Raw genomic sequence first — 16,492 nt, 5'->3', positions numbered from 1 at the left:
AGACTCATAGCCGGTCCAGGAAGCCGCCCGCAAAAGAGGGGTGCCGGCCGCCGCAGCTTGGGAAACTTGCCTCTCCGAGACTCTCAGCCGGCCCCTTTATTAAGTTTTAATGGGCATTTTTCCTGCCATGTTAAAGTTATTGAAAATATTTAAAAATTGAGAACTAGCTTTAATTTAAAGTTTTTAATTATTGTAAATCAAATATTTTAGTTTTGATTATTTACTGACAACATACTCATAAAAAATTAATTCTACTATTTTGCTCATCTCCTTTTCAATTGGCCTAATTGCAATGCTTAACAATTTCATTTCAGCAAGAAATGTTGTTAGATGTTTTACTTAATGTTAGTTTTCTAAAATGTCTTCTCTAGGACTCCTCCTTTAATGAATATCAGCAATGTTTTGTAGTTTTCAGACTACAAATATTGTACCTCCTTGGTTAAATTTCTTACTAACTCCACCCATATGGACCCTACACCACACCTCCACAACTCTAACCTCAGCAACTCATGCTCATAGGCACGAATGTAACTTGCCCTTCCCATGCCTATACCTTTGCTCTAACCTGTCATTGCACTGTTGTGCCCCACCCCATACCCCACATCCTGTTTCACACACATTTCACAAATACAAAGCTTTAGACTATTGAAAGAATCAACATCCAAAGTAACCCTGTCAAGATATTTACATTCCTTGAAGGCAAGAGACCATCAATAAGCATAGCAAGATGCAGCTAGATATAACACAGTCTAATGACCAAATTAAAGCAATGAAGGAGACGAGACTTTAAAACAACTAAGCAAAGATGTTCCTATAACTCTAACAAATACAATCATTGGGATGTATAATGACATAAGGGAGAACAAGAAGAAACTAAAAGAGCATAAAGAGGAATTTGAAAGAACAAATGGAAAAATATCAGTTATCATAGAGATTTAAGATGCTGTAGACCAAATAAACAATTATATTAGAGAAACATAACAACAGATTTGAAGAGACAGAAGAAAGAATAAATGAACTAGAGAACAGGACAACTGATTTCAAACACACAAAAGAACAAATGGCAAAAAAGGTGGAAAAATTTGAATTGGATCTCAGGAAAATCATGGAAAAAACAAAGTACACAAATAGAAGAATCACCAGTTTCCCAGAAGGAGAAGAGAAGAATAAAAAGTTGGGAACATTACTTGAGGAAATAATGGGAGAAACTTCACAACCTTTATAAAGGACACAAATATACAAGTCAAAGAAGCCCAATGAACTCCAAATAGGTCTTTCTCAGGATACATACTAATCAGTCTTTCAAATGTTGAAGAGAAGCAGAAAATCATGAAAGTAGCAGGAGAAAAATAATCTACTACATAAAAGGGAAACCACAAAAGATTGAGTTCAAACAACTCAACTGGCACTATGGAGGTGAGAAGGCAGAGGCATGATATACTTAAGAAGCTGAAAGAGAAAGACTTCCAGAGAAGAATTCTGAGCCCAGACAAATTATTTTTCAAAACTGAGGGAGGAATTAAAATGATCATAAACACTGAAAGAGTTTGTCAACAAGAGACCAACCCTACAAGAAATACTGAAGGAGTTCTGCTGACATGAAAAAAAAGGCAAGAGACAGAGGTCCAGGGGAAGGCACAGAATTGAAGAGTATTAGTAAGGTTTACATAAAGGACAAAAAGAGAAAGTGGGAAAAGAATATATAGATGTGATAAATAATACCCAAAAGATAAGGTGGTGAATTAAAGGAATACCTATACAGTAATAAATTTGAATGTTAACAGACTAAATTTACCAATTAAGAGATACAGATTGGCAGAATGGATTCAGAAATATAATTCAGCTATATGATGCTTACAAGAGACTTATATTAGTCACAAGGATACAAATAGATTGAAGATGAATGGATGGAAAAAGATGTTCCATGCAAGTTGTAAACAAAAGAAAGCAGGAGCAGCTATATGAATATCAGATGAAATAAGCTTTAATGTGAAGACATAATAAGAGACAAAGAAGGACACTATATATCAATAAAAGGGACGACTCACCTAGAATAACAATCATAAATGTTTATGCTCCCAATAAAGAGCTTCAAAGTACATGAGACAAATATTGGCAAAACCGAAGGGAATGATAGACATTTCAAAGATAATAGTGGGAGACTTTAATACACTACACTCCTCAAACAACCAGACAGAGGATCAACACAAAAATAAGGAATTTGAATAATTTGATAAATGAGTTAGACCTAACAGACAGACATATATCGTTCTAACCCCAAACACCACGATATACATTATTCTCTAGTGCTCTGGAACATTCTTCAGGACACATCATATGCTGGAACATGAAACAGGTCTTTACAAATTTAAAAACATTGAAATTATTCAAAGCACTTTCTTTAATCACAGTGGAATTAGGCTGGAAATCAATATACACCAAAGAATGAGAATCTTCACAAATATATGGAGATTAAATAACACACTCTTAAACAACCAGTGGGTCAAAGAAGAAATTGCTAGAGAAATTGGTAGCTATCTGGAGATGAATGAAAATGAGAGTACAGCATATTAGAACTGATGGGATGCAGAAAAGGCTGTGTTGAGAGGGGAATTTATTGCCCTAAATACCTATATTAAGGAATAAGAAAGAGCAAAAATGGAGGAATTAATCACTCACCTGGAATAACTTGAGAAAGAACAGCAAACTATCCCCAAAGTAAATAGAGGAAGGTAAATAATGAAGATTACAGCAGAGTTAAATGAATGGGAAACAGAAGGACAATAGAAAGAATCAATAAAATCAAAAGTTGGTTCTTCGTGAAAATCAATAAAATCAATGGACCACTAGGAAGGCTGCCGAAAAAGAGAGAGAGAGCCAAAAAATAATAAAATTTTGTTATTTTGCAAATAAACAAAATCAGAAATGAGAGGGATGGCATTACCACAGATCCTGAAAAAAAATTTTTAAATCATAAGAGGACACTATGAACAACTATATGCCAGCAAACGAGGCAACTTAGATGAAATGGACAAATTCCTAGAAAACACAAGAATTAGCTACACTGACTCAAGAAGAAATAGAAAATCTCAACAAACCAATCACCAGTAAAGAGATGCTATCGATCATCAAACATCTTCAACAAAGAGAAGCCCAGGGCCATATGGCTTCACAGGGGAATTTTGTCAAACATTAAAAAAGAACTAACACCAATCCTGCTCAAACTTTTCCAAAAATTTGAGGGAAAAGGAACACTACTTAGCTCATTTTATGAAGCTAAAATCACTTTAATATCAAAACAGAAAAGATACTATAAGAATAGAAACCTACACGCCAATCTCCCTAATGAGCATAGATCTAAAAATTCTCAACAAAATACTAGCAAATTGAATGCAACAACACACAAAAAAGAATTATACACCACAATCAAGTGGGTTTTTTACCAGGAATGCAAGGATGATTCAACAGAAGAAAATCAATTAATGTAATACAGCACATTAACAAATCAAAAGGGGAAAATCATATAGTCATCTTGTTGAAAAAAGTATTCAACAAAATTCAACATTGTTTTCTGATAAAAACACTATGAAAGATAGGACTCAAAGGTAATTTCCTCTATATGATAAAGAGCATAAATGACAAACACATAGCCAGCATCATACTCAATGTAGAAAGACGGAAAGCTTTGCCCCTAAGATCGAGAATGAGACAAGGATGCCCTCTGTCACCACTATTATTTGACACTGTACTAGAAGTATTAGCTAGAGCAATCAGGTAGGAAAAAGAAATAAAAATCAACTGAACTGAAAAGAAAGACATAAAACTTTCACTATTTGCACATGGCATGATACTATATTTGGAAAATCAGGAGAAATCTAAAACAAAGTTACATGAGCTAAGAAACACATTCAATAATACGGCATGATATATTATAAATGTGGAAAAACTGGTAATGTATCTATACACAAGCAATGACCTAAGTCAATTAAGGAAAAACTTCCATTCAAAATAGCAACTAAAACAATGAAGTAAGCTTATGTGCCGTCTGACAGATGCAGATGTTTCTGTGAGTGTCCTGAAGGAAAATCTTATTTCCTGTAGCCATAGAAAATCAGACTCAGAATCTTATTGTTAGAGTAGCAACTTTAAACGTAAATTGAAATCTCATTCTTGGACGCTGTCTGCTGTTAAAGCGGGGGCACTGATTGGAATGGAGTGGGACCCTGAAAAATGGGGTGGTGACATATGGATGGACAATAATGTCGGTAGTGAGGTTGAAATCCTAAATCATGCTGAGTCTTCTCTAGATAACCCTGTAATAGTCTTCCCTGAGGACATAGTTGCCCCACCTCCAGTCTGCCGTGAGCAGTTGGCCACCCAATTTCTACCTGAAGGGATTAGTCCTAGAGTGATTAATCCTGCTTCATCAGATGAAACTGTGAATGAATGCCCTGAAGCAAATGACTTGGAGGAGACTTTTAATTCTTTTCATTACCCACCCTCATCACCCCTCATTTCTTCCAGATTTATAACTAGACTAAAATCCCAACAGGCCCCTAAAGGTGAGGTACAAGTATTACACATGAGGAGGTATGTTATACTCCAAAAGAACTGTGTGAGTTTTCCTATTTATATAGACAGAAATCAAGGGAATATGTGTGGCAGTGGATTTTAAGGGTGTGTGATAAAGATGGGAGAAATAGAAGGCTGGATCAGGCTGAATTTATTGATATAGGCCCACAAAGCAGAAATTTCACATTCAATGTTATAGCTTGAGGGGTTAGAAAAGGCATTTACAATTTGTCTGGATGGTTGGCTGAAATATGGATCAAAAGTGGCCGACATTACTGAGGCTGAAATGTCAGAACCACCCTGGTATAACGTAGATGAGGGGATCCAGAGGCTTAGAGAGATTGGAATGTTAGAGTGGATTTATCATGCAAAGCCTGCTCTTACACTGCAGGAATGTCTGGAGGATGCACCATTTACCAGAACAGTGGAAAATAAATTTGTGAGACTAGCACCATCATGCCTGAAGAGCTCTATAGTTGCACTTCTCTGTAGGTCAGATATTACTGTGGGAAATGCTGTTACTGAGCTTTAATCCTGAAACACAATGGGGATGACCAGATCGTAAGTTGGCAGAAGCCAGGTGGCAGCACTTAATTGCCAAAGACAGGGGGGATGTGGCTATAATAATAGAGAGCAAACTCCAAGCAGGAGTCACAATAATCTGACTCACAAAGATTTGTGGCATTGGCTAGCAAATCATGGGGTACCTAGAAATACAATAGATGAGCAGTCTACTAAATTCTTGTTTGAGCTGTATAAACAAAAGATTTCTAGGTCAAGTGAACAGAAGCCTAACTTTAATTACAAAAACACAGAGTCATGGCCCCATGATCAATTTCCAGACTTGAGAAAGTTTACAGACCCAGAACCCCTTGAATGAAGGGGAGGCCAGGTCCCTTTGGGGGAGAACCTTGTTACACTGGGAGGCATTTTCCTTCTTTATCTCCAAAGGTCACTGGCTCGTGGACTCTCTGCTTTGTGGTGCAGCAGCATTCTCTGCCCTCTCTGAATCTCCCCATTCTCCAAAATGTTTCCTCTTTTATGGGACATCCAAGGGTGAAAGTTTCCCTGGTGTCATGGGAAATTACTCCCAGGGATGAATCCAGCCCTGGAACTGTGGAATCAATAATTCCATGATGACAAAAAATGTATAGTAAAGCTACAAGAGCTAATCAACAAGCACCAAGATTGAGGTCTAGCACATTGAATTGGTTCCCCCCACTGCTTTTGAGAATATCAGGAATTTTCCAAATGGGAAAGTTGGATATTTCTTTGTTTCACAATCCTATCGTATGGTTTCACTGATGTGAACTCACATTGATGAGTGAATTTTGAGAGTTAAAGTTATGAACACAGATTGTCAGCAGATAGAAATCGGGTAGTGGTTAGGCATTTGGTGCTGAAGAAATACAGATCGTACAACAGGACTGATGGTAAAAATTCAGTAATGGACTGCACAATGCTAGCTGATTGTAGCACAATAATATAAATACACTGAATAGAGCTGAATATAAGTCTGATTGAGGTAGAAGAGCTGGGGACATGTACAAAACCAGAAGGAAAGTTAGAGGATAAAGCCTGAGGCAGCATAATTTAGGAATGCCTAGAGTGGATAAAGATGATGATTAAATGTAGAAATATAAAAAGCATGTATTTTCATGAAGAAGAACAAATGAATGCCAACATTGCCAGATGTCAAAAATGGATGGTATACAGGAAAAAGTACAATCGATGCAAGCTAGGGTCTATCATCAACAGTAACATTGTAATATGCTTCCACTGAATGTAACAAAGCCATTATGCCAAAATTAAATGTCAACAAGCAGTGGGTATTGGGGACATATATGGATTCTTTGTGGAAGAAAAGAATATGTCTTCATATAGATTATGGTGTTGAAGGCATGTCTATTTACTTAGGTTGGATTATATGATGTGCAAATAAAACTGTTTAAAAATGAACAGTGGGAAATGAGTGCTAGAGAAAATGTGGAAAAAGGAACATCTATTCATCATTGGTAGGGAAGCTGAGAGGTGAGGCCACTCTGGTGTGCAGCACGGAGGTGCCACAGGAAGCTAGAGGCAACCTCATTGCTAGATATATACCTGGAAGAACTTAGAGTGGGGACACAAATGGACATTTGCACACTGGTATATAGTGGCAGTGTTCACAATTTGCAATGTATAGGACTGGCCTAAGGGAACAAAGACTGAGGGAAAATTGAACATTTTTGTGCACCAAAGAAATTTGTCAAGAAAGTTCAGATAAGGGTTAAATATTCGGAATATACAAAGAGATCCTTCAACTAAACAACAAATTGATAAAAAAAAAATTAAATGTGGGCAAAAGTCATGGACGGACACCTTTCTGAGGATACAAATGGCTCAAAAACATAAGAAAAGATGCTCAAAATCACTGGCAATTAGGGAATTTCAAATCCAAACCATAATGAGATTATCTTATCACACTTAACTAGAATTGCTATTATCAATAAAAGCAGAAAACAAGTGCTAGAGATTATGTGGAGAAGCAGGTACACTTATTCACTGTTGTTATGAATGTACAATGGTGTAAGTACTCTGGAAAGCAGTTTTGTGGTTCCTCAGGAAGCTAAGCATAGAATTGATGTATGATACACCAATCCCATAACTAGGTATCTACCCAGAACTGAAGGTCAGTACACAAATGGACATTTGCACCCTCATGTTTACAGCAGCATTATTCAAGATTGTGAAGAGATGGAAACAGCCCAAATGTCCATCAATGGACAAATGACTAAAGAAACTGTGTTATATTCATACGATGGAATACTACACAATTGTAAGACAAATAACTTCATGAAGCATGTAATAACATGGATGAATATGGTCCTCATTATGCTGAGTGAAATTAGCCAGAAAGAAAAGACAAATACTATAGGTTCTCACTAATAAAAGTTACATTAACAAGTGAACTTTGAGAGTTCATGCTGGGAAAACAGGTTATCAGGAGAAAGAAAGTTAGTAGAGGTTGTGTGTTTGATGCTGAAGGAGTACGGAATGTTCACCAGTACTGATTGCAAAGACCCAGAATGGATAGCACAATACTATCTGAAAGTAATATAATATTGTAAGTACACTGAATAAAGCTGAGTGTGAGTATGGTTGATGGAGGAGGGCTGGGGGCATATATGACATCAGAAGGAAAATAGGAGACAAAGACTGGAATAGAATCACTTTGCAATTTCTAGTGTCAACAATAATGCAATAACGGTGTTTAATGTACAATTATAAGAACGTTTTTGTGTGAGGGAGAACAGACACGTGCATCTTTGGAAGGGGTTGAAAATTGGTTGGTAAATGGGAAAAATACAATTGATACTTACTAGGGTTTATAATTCACAGTAACATTGTAATATGCTTCCATCGAATGCAACTAAGGCAATATGCCAAACCTAAATGTCAATATGTGGACTATCGGGGCAGGGTATGGGATTATTTCTGGAAGAAATGGAAATGTCCTCATATAGACTGTGGTATTGAAAGTATGTCTTTGTGATTATACCAGGGAATCACTGACTTTTCACTTATGTTGGATTGGCTGATGAATAAAACTCTTTGAAACTCAAAATACTTATGAGAAAACAGAAGTCTGGATTGTAAGCTCTTACAGCAATCAAATTTAGCTCAGAGTGGTAATTATGATTTCTGGATTTGAAAGGCTGTTTTAAACATGTATAACCTGGTATTTAGAGTGAAGAATGAAGCCAATCAGGCTGGGATTTAGGTAAATCAGAATACAGGGGTAAGGAAGATATTGTCTATATCTTAGAACCACAGGAATATAGGTTTATTTTATGTAAAACCTAAATTTTCCATACCACATGTTCTAATTCAATGTGTCAGGATAGATCATACAAAAAGTCCAAACACAGGGAGCCCAGAATAAGAATGAGGGCCTTTAATCCTGTATAGCTTTATGGAAAGCCTGGATACATCCCAGAGTATATTAAGCAGATAATCAAAAAGCATTGATAAAGCCCCTTGTGGGATGGGAGAAAATATATGGAACTATTTAACTTTATCACCAGAGAGACTCCTGAAACTGTGTCAAACATTAGGAAAACTGAAATCAATAGGCCAAGGCCTTGATCTTGAGACTTGCTCTTGTGGAGCTTACATATGTAGTGGAAAAATTTAGCCTATCTATAAGTACACCTAAGAGTTACTTCCAGAGGACCTCTTTCATTTCTCAGATGTGGCTTCTCACTCTCTCTAAGCCATCTCAGCAGGTGAATGTATTTCCCTCCTCCCTATGTGGGACATGACTCCCAGGGGTGGAAATCTCCCTGACAACAGAGGACAGAATTTCCAGCATGAGCCAGAACCAACATCAAGGGATTGAGAAAGATTCTTGACCAAAAGGGGGAAGAGAGAAATGAGACAACATAAAGTTTCAGTGGCTGAGAGATTTCAAATGGATCAAGAGGTTACCCAGGAGGTTATTCTTAAGCATTAAATACATACCCCTTTCTGGTTTATGGTGTATTGGATTGGCTAGAGGGGAGTCCCCAAACCTTTTGTGCTGTGTCCCAGTAGCCTTGATCCTTGAAGACAATTGTATAATGATATAGCTTTTACAATGTGAGTGCGTGATTGTGAAAACCTTGTGTCTGATATTCCTTTTATCCATGGTCTGGACAGATGCGTAGAAAATTATGGATTAAAAATAGAAGGCAGGCAATGGTGGCGCAGTGGCAGAGTTCTTGCCTGCCATGCTGGAGACCCGGGTTTGATTTCCGGTGCTTGCCCCATGTAAAAAATAAAAAAATAAAAAAATACAAACGAATAAATAAATAGAAGTAGGGGAGGAGCATGAGTAGCACAGTGGTAGAATTCTTTCTCACCATGTGGGAAGCCCAGGTTCAATTCCCAGGCCTCCACTTGCCGAAAGCATAAAAATCTCCTTGGTCAGCTTTGACTAGATATGGGACCTCCCCCCAGTCTAGCGCAGCAATTGAACTCACTGCCCAGAGGAGGTCCTCCTGGAGGTTTTTCTGGGTGGTACAATGGTGACTCAGTGGGCAGAATTCTCACCTGCTATACTGAAGACCCAGGTTTAATTTCTGGAGCCTGTCCCTGCCAAAATAATAAATTAATAAATAAATGGGATAAGGGGTAAAATAATTTGGGTAGATTGAAATATTGGTGGTCAATGAGAGGGCGGGGTAAGGGTTTGAGATGTATGAGTTTTTTTTCCTTTTTCTGGAGTGATGCAAATGTTCTACAAATGATCATGGTGATGAATATACAAATATGTGATGGCATTGTGAGCCATGGATTGTACACCATGTATAGACTGTATGTGTGTGAAGATTTGTCAATAAAAATACATTTTAAAGAATGGATATTAGTAAAAAAAAATGATCCTAAACACAATCATAAACATGGAATTTTACCTTGATTCCTACTTGCCAGACCCCGCATTATTGACTGCACAGGTCATTAAATATGAGTTTATTTGAAATGTTAAAAACAAGTTATCTGTAAAATGACATGAGGGTGGTGCAATGGTGGCTCAGTGGCAGAGTTCTCACCTGTTGTGCCAGAGATCGTGTCTGCCCATGTAAAACAAACAAACAAATAAATAAAATGATATGAAAGTGTCCCTAAGATGATGCAGTATGGACTTCTAAGACTCCGTTTATCCCCAAGGGCAGTGTAAATAATCAGGAACTATTTGAAACAACTGTTGGAGTCGAGTGGATCTGGAGACAAGAAGATCACTTTACACAGTTAAGGGAACAGTGGAAGAAGAGATAGACAAATTACGGTGAGGAGCCGGGAGTAGTTCCCTCCATGGTGTACAGGCTGGTGCCATTCCACATGGGTATGGCAGCTCACTCAGGAGCAATTCCTGGGTTAGATAAAGTGGCTTCTGTCCCAGGTATAGGTTGGTAAGGGAAATAGAGTTGGGCACTGATTGCAGCTTTATATTAATAAATTTGAACTAATGAGTACCATCTCTAAGCACAGCTAAATTTGCAACACACCCAGGACAGAAATCAACCAGTAGATTCTGTTGCAACCCTGCTCCTGGCGGGGGAAGAAATAGGGCAGATTGAGAGACATGGCAAACTTTTCGGGTGGCACTGATCAGTTTGCTGAAGGATGATGAGTACCATCTCTAAGCACAGCTAAATTTGCAACACACCCAGGACAGAAATCAACCAGTAGATTCTGTTGCAACCCTGCTCCTGGCGGGGGAAGAAATAGGGCAGATTGAGAGACATGGCAAACTTTTGAGGTGGCACTGATCAGTTTGCTGAAGGATGACTCTTCACAAGAAAATGGGGAGACAGAGTGGGGCACTGACTTTGGTTTTTGATTAAAGAATTCATGGTGCTGGACTCCAGTTCTTAGAACAGCTACAACTTTCACCAGCAAGATAGAAAGCAGCTAGCAGCCTTGGTTTCAACCCCTCCTCTGGCAGAGGTGAATGTGGGGCTAAATGAGAGATGTAGTAACTTCTTGGGATAGGGGGTTGATGAAGGGATGCTCTTCTCCAAGTAAAGGGGGGATGCCAATGCCCAGTACAAGTCAAAGCTGTTGCTTAGAAAATTCAGATCCCAGGGTCACGGAACTGAGCTACAAAGTTAAACCTTCCCCAGTCAAAAGCAGCTAGTAACACCTGTCTCATCCATGTACCTGGCAGGTGTGGAGTCAGCCATGAATTAAATGCACAGAATCAACTTAGAACTGTGGGGAAGAATTGGCTGAAAAGCACCATATGCTGAACATGACAAGAAAGCAAAGATTCAGGGAGATGTCCTAAAGAAGATTGCCGGCCATCTGTGTCTCATCCCAGGGAATACTGGAACTAAATCTACAATGCCTTCATGCATTCTGGGCCTGTTTTGACTTGGGAAACTGACTTTCATAGGCCCTGTCTCACAGAATTAGCCCTCCAGGTAAATATAGATTAGGATAATAAGAACAGTGTAAAAAACATATAGAGGCAAATCACAAACAAACAGAACAGATTAATGCTCCCACAAGAGTAAAGGGAAAAGGTAGTTTTGTCATGGGTGTGAAACTATTGTCCAAATAGTGCAATCAGAAAACAAACATATCATATATTCATACCAAGGATGATATGATTAAGTGTTGAAAAACCTGTTTAGTTAGAATCTATTCTAAAAGTATAGAATAAGTTGAACCAAGTGTCATAGAAGAGCTATAGCACAAATCCTATCAACATGAAAACCCTAAGCAGGACAGAAGTGACCCCAAGAGTGACTCTAAAGAAAATCGCATGTCTAAATATCTGCCTAAAATTCCAAGCCATACCAAGAAACAGGAATATATGGCCCAGTTAAAGGAAAAACCTGAAGTTCAGCCAAGATATAAGAGTTGAAACAACTAAGTATAGATGTCCAAACAAATCTAAATCAACTCAAGGAGATGAAGAAAATGTGGCAAATGAGATACAAGATATAAAGAAGACATTGGATGACATAAAGAAGAATTTAAAAGCATGCAAAAAATAACAGAACTTATGGGAATGAACAGCACATTAGAAGAGATAAAGATAAAATAGAGGCATACAATCGCACCTGTGAAGATGCAGAAGAAAGGCTCAGTGAAATAGAGGCTAGTAATATGAAATCTTACAGAGATAAGAACAGATGGGAAAAGAATTGAAAGAATGGTGCAGGGTCTCAGGGACTTGAATGAAGACATGAAGCATGCAAGTATATGTGTAATGGCTGCACCTAAAGAGATGGAAGGACAAATCGGACAGGAAGATTATTTGAGGAAGTAATAGTTGAAAATTACCCAACTCTTATGAAAGACATCAATATACAGTTCCAAGAAGTGCACGATACTCTAGACAGAATAAAGCTGAATATACTTATGCCAAGACATCTACTAATGATAAGTCAGATGCCAAAAACAAAGAGAATTCTGACAGCAGCAAAAGCAAGTGACTAATGATTTACATGGGAACTACAATAAGCTTAAGTTCCAATTTCTCATCAGAAAGCATGGAGGTAAGAAGGCCATGGTATGATATATTTAAGACACTGAAAAGGAAAAACTGAAGTCAAGAATTCTTTATCTGGAAAATGGCCCTTGTAGTATGAAGGAGAGCTTAAAATATTTACAGATTACCAGGAACAGTGACGGTTTGTTAATAAGAGAACAGAAGATATAAAGGGAGTGCTATGAGGATGAAAGGAAAAGACAAGAGAAAGAGGTTTGGAGGAGAGGGTAGAAATGAAGAATGTCAATATGTGTAAATAAAATGGTAAAAAATGAGACAAAAATAATATAGGACATAAAAATCCCAAAATAAAATGGTTGAATAATGTAGTGTTTTACAGTAATAACACTGAATGTGAAGGTATTAAACTCCTCATTCAAAAGAAATATACTGGTGGAATAGATAGAAAGATATGATCCATCTATATGTTATCTACAAGAGACTCGCTTTAGACCAGTGGTCACCAATAGGTTGAAAGTGAAATGGGTGGAAAAAGTTATTTTATGCAAGAAGTGACCACATAGATCAGCAGTGGCTACAACAAATGAGGCCAAATAGACTTCAAAAACAAAAAATATTAAGAGTCAAAGAGTGACACTATATATTATTTAAGAAGGCAATCCAGGAAGAAGAAATAACAATCATAAACATTTATGCACCTAATCAAGTTGCCCCCATATATGAGGCAAACACGGGACACAGTATGAAGAAATGATGTCTCTATCCTAATATTTTGAGACTTAGTACACCACTCTTATCATTAGACAGAACATCTAGACAGAAGATCCAAAAGGAAACTGATAACTTGAATAATACAATAAATAAACTATACCTAATAGATATATACAGAATATTGCATCCCACAACAGCCAGATATACATTCTTGGCAAGTATGGGTCATTCTCCAGGACAAACCACATGATGGGACACAAAACAGATCTCAACAGACTTAAAAATTTGAAAATATACAAAGCACATTCCCTGACCATATTGGAATGTAGACGTAAACAACAACAGAAAGACTGGAAAATTCACAAATATATGGAGGTTAAAAAACACATTCAAGCAATCAGTAGATCAAAGAAGAAATTACTAGAGAAGTCAGTAAATATCTTGAAATGAATGGAAATGAGAACATGTCAAAACATATGCAAAGGGGGTGCATGGGTGGCTCAGCAGTAGAATGCTTGCCTGCCATGCGGGAGACCTGGGTTCAATTTCTGGACCATGCACGCCAAAATACAAAAAGAAAAAACATGCAAAGGCAATGATGAGAAGGAAATGTATTGCCTAAACACCTACATTAAAAGAAGAAAGAGCTGAAATCAAAGACCTAACTGTACACCTGGAGGAACCAAAAAAAGTACAGCAAACTAACCCAAAAGTGAACATAAGGAAAACAAATAACAGATATTAGAGCAGAAATAATTGAAATCTAGAATTAAAAAATAGAGTATCAACAAAAGCAGAAGAAATGACAATCACAAACATTTATGGTGCCTGATCATGTTACTCCAATATACAAAGCAAACACGGGTAACACAGTACAGAGAAATAGATCAATAAAATTGATGCACCCCTAGCTAGACTGACAAAGAAAAATAGGTGATGCAACTAAATAAAATCAGAACTGTGAGGGCCTACAGTGCTACTGATACCATAGAAATAAAAATGATCAGAAGAGGATAATATGATCAACTGTATGCCATGAGACTAGGCAATTTTGATTAAATGGAAAACTTCCTAGAAAAATATGAACAACCTATGATGACTCTAAAAGGAATAGATCTTAACAAAGCAATCATACTAGATTAAGAATATCATTAAAATTCTCCTAATGAGTAAAACCAGAAGCCAAGGGATTCACTGGTGAATTCTATGAATCGTTCTGAGAAGAATTAGTACCAGTCCTTCTTAAACGCTCCCACAAAACTGAAGATGGGGGCGGGCCGCGGTGGCTCAGCGGGCAAAGTGCTTGCCTGCTATGCCGGAGGACCTCGGTTCGATTCCCGGCCCCAGCCCATGTAACAAAAAACGGAAAAACAAAATACAATAAAAACAAGAAAATGTTTAAAGATGTTTCCCTTTCTTCCTTCTATCCTTCCTTCCTTCTCTCTGTCTTTCCTTAAAAAAAAAAAAAAAAAAACTGAAGATGAGGGAATACTATGTGTATTAGTTAGGGTTCTCTAGAGAAACAGAATCAACAGGAACACTTGCAAATATAAAATTTATAAAAGTGCCTCACATGACCGCAGGAATGCAGAGTCCAAAATCCGCAGGGGAAGCTGTGAAGCTGACGACTCTGATGGAGGGTCTGGATGAACTCCACAGGAGAGGCTCACCAGCCAAAGCAAGAATGAAACCTGTCTCCTGTGAATCCTCCTTAAAAGGCTTCCTGTGATTAGATTCAGCATCATTCATTGTAGAAGACACTCCCCTTTGGCTGATTATAAATGGAATCAGCTGTGGATGCAGCTGACGTGATCATGATCTAATTCTATGAAATGTCCTCATAGCAAAAGACAGGCCAGCACTCGCCCAACCAGATAAACAGGTACACAACTTTGCCAAGTTGACACATGTCCCTACCCATGACACTATGTAGCTCATTCTAGTAATCCAACATCACTCCCATTCCAACATCATACAATGATAGTACAAAGACAACTACAGACCAATTTATCTAAGGAATTGTACCTCAGTTTGCTAAAACTGCCAGAATGCAAGATATCAGAAATGAATTGTCTTTTACAAAGGAAATTTATTGGGTTACAATTTTACAGTCTAAGGCTAGGAATTGTCTGAACTACAGCATCAACAAGATGATACCTAGACTCTAAAGAAAGGCAGATGACGTTTGGGACACTTTTGTCATGGGAAGGGACATGAAGGGTGCCTGCTGTTCCTTGATCCTGGCTCATTCCTTTCAGCTTCCTATGGGACTTCTCTCTCTAAACATCGGTGTGTCCTCTACTTGCTTCTCTGGGACACGCTTTGGATTTCAACCATTAAGTTTCCATTGGCTCTGTCCAGGTACTGGCTGTTTCTGTGAGTCCTTGATTAGCATTTCCTGGGGAAATTTTGTCTGGACCTCCAAACTTCTCTGTCTTCTACAAAGTGCTCCTCTGTTAAAGGACTCCAGTTAGCTGACTTAATGCACACTTTGAATGGGCAGGTCACCTGACCATGGGAATAACCTAATCAAAGATCCCACACATTATTGAGTTGGTCACATCCCCATTGAAACAACCTAATCAAAAGATCCCACCCCAAAATTTGTGGATCATATTTCCATGGAAACAACCTAATCAAAGGTCCCCCCTACAATCACTCTTCTCTATAAGATTAGATCAAAAGAGCATGGCTTTTTTGGGACACTCAACAGTTTCAAACCAGGCAAATAAAGATGCAAAAATACAGAAAAGCAAAACCCACAGCACATTAAAATAATTATACACCATGACCAAGGTATTTTATCCCAGGTATGAAGAGCATCTCAACACAAAAAAATCAATTAATATAGCACTTCACAGTATCAAACCAAAGGAGAAAACACAAATGACCATCTTGATTTACACAGAAAAGGCATCTGACAAAATCCAGCATGATTTCTTTTTAAACATTTTATTGACAAATCTTTACATACATATAGTCCATATGTGGTGTAAAATCAGTAATTCACATCATCATATGGTTATGTATTCATTACCATGATCATTTTTAGAACATTTGTACCACTCCAGAACAAGAAATTAAAATAAAACTCATATATCCCATACTCTTTACCCCTCCCTCTCATTGACCACTAGTATTTCCATCTACCCAATTTATTTTACTCTTTATCCTCCCTATTATTTATTTATTTGTTATCCAAGTATTTTACTCATATGTCCATAC

At 37.7% G+C, this 16,492-nt stretch overlaps 1 long non-coding RNA gene across 1 annotated transcript in view; it reads right to left on the bottom strand.

The window, feature by feature from the left end:
- Positions 1-9,496: 9,496 nt before the first annotated feature.
- Positions 9,497-16,492, bottom strand: part of LOC143677343 (uncharacterized) — a 28,382-nt gene continuing 21,386 nt past the window's right edge. The window contains exon 5 of the long non-coding RNA XR_013172514.1: positions 9,497-9,687. This is a non-coding gene — a long non-coding RNA (uncharacterized LOC143677343). The remainder of the gene's footprint in view (positions 9,688-16,492) is intronic.

This window comes from Tamandua tetradactyla, chromosome 3 (assembly GCF_023851605.1).
Source record: "Tamandua tetradactyla isolate mTamTet1 chromosome 3, mTamTet1.pri, whole genome shotgun sequence".
NCBI classification, from domain to species: Eukaryota; Metazoa; Chordata; class Mammalia; order Pilosa; family Myrmecophagidae; genus Tamandua; species Tamandua tetradactyla.
The sequence above is the reverse complement of the archived record's forward strand: the minus strand, read 5'-3'. Positions and strand labels throughout refer to the sequence as shown.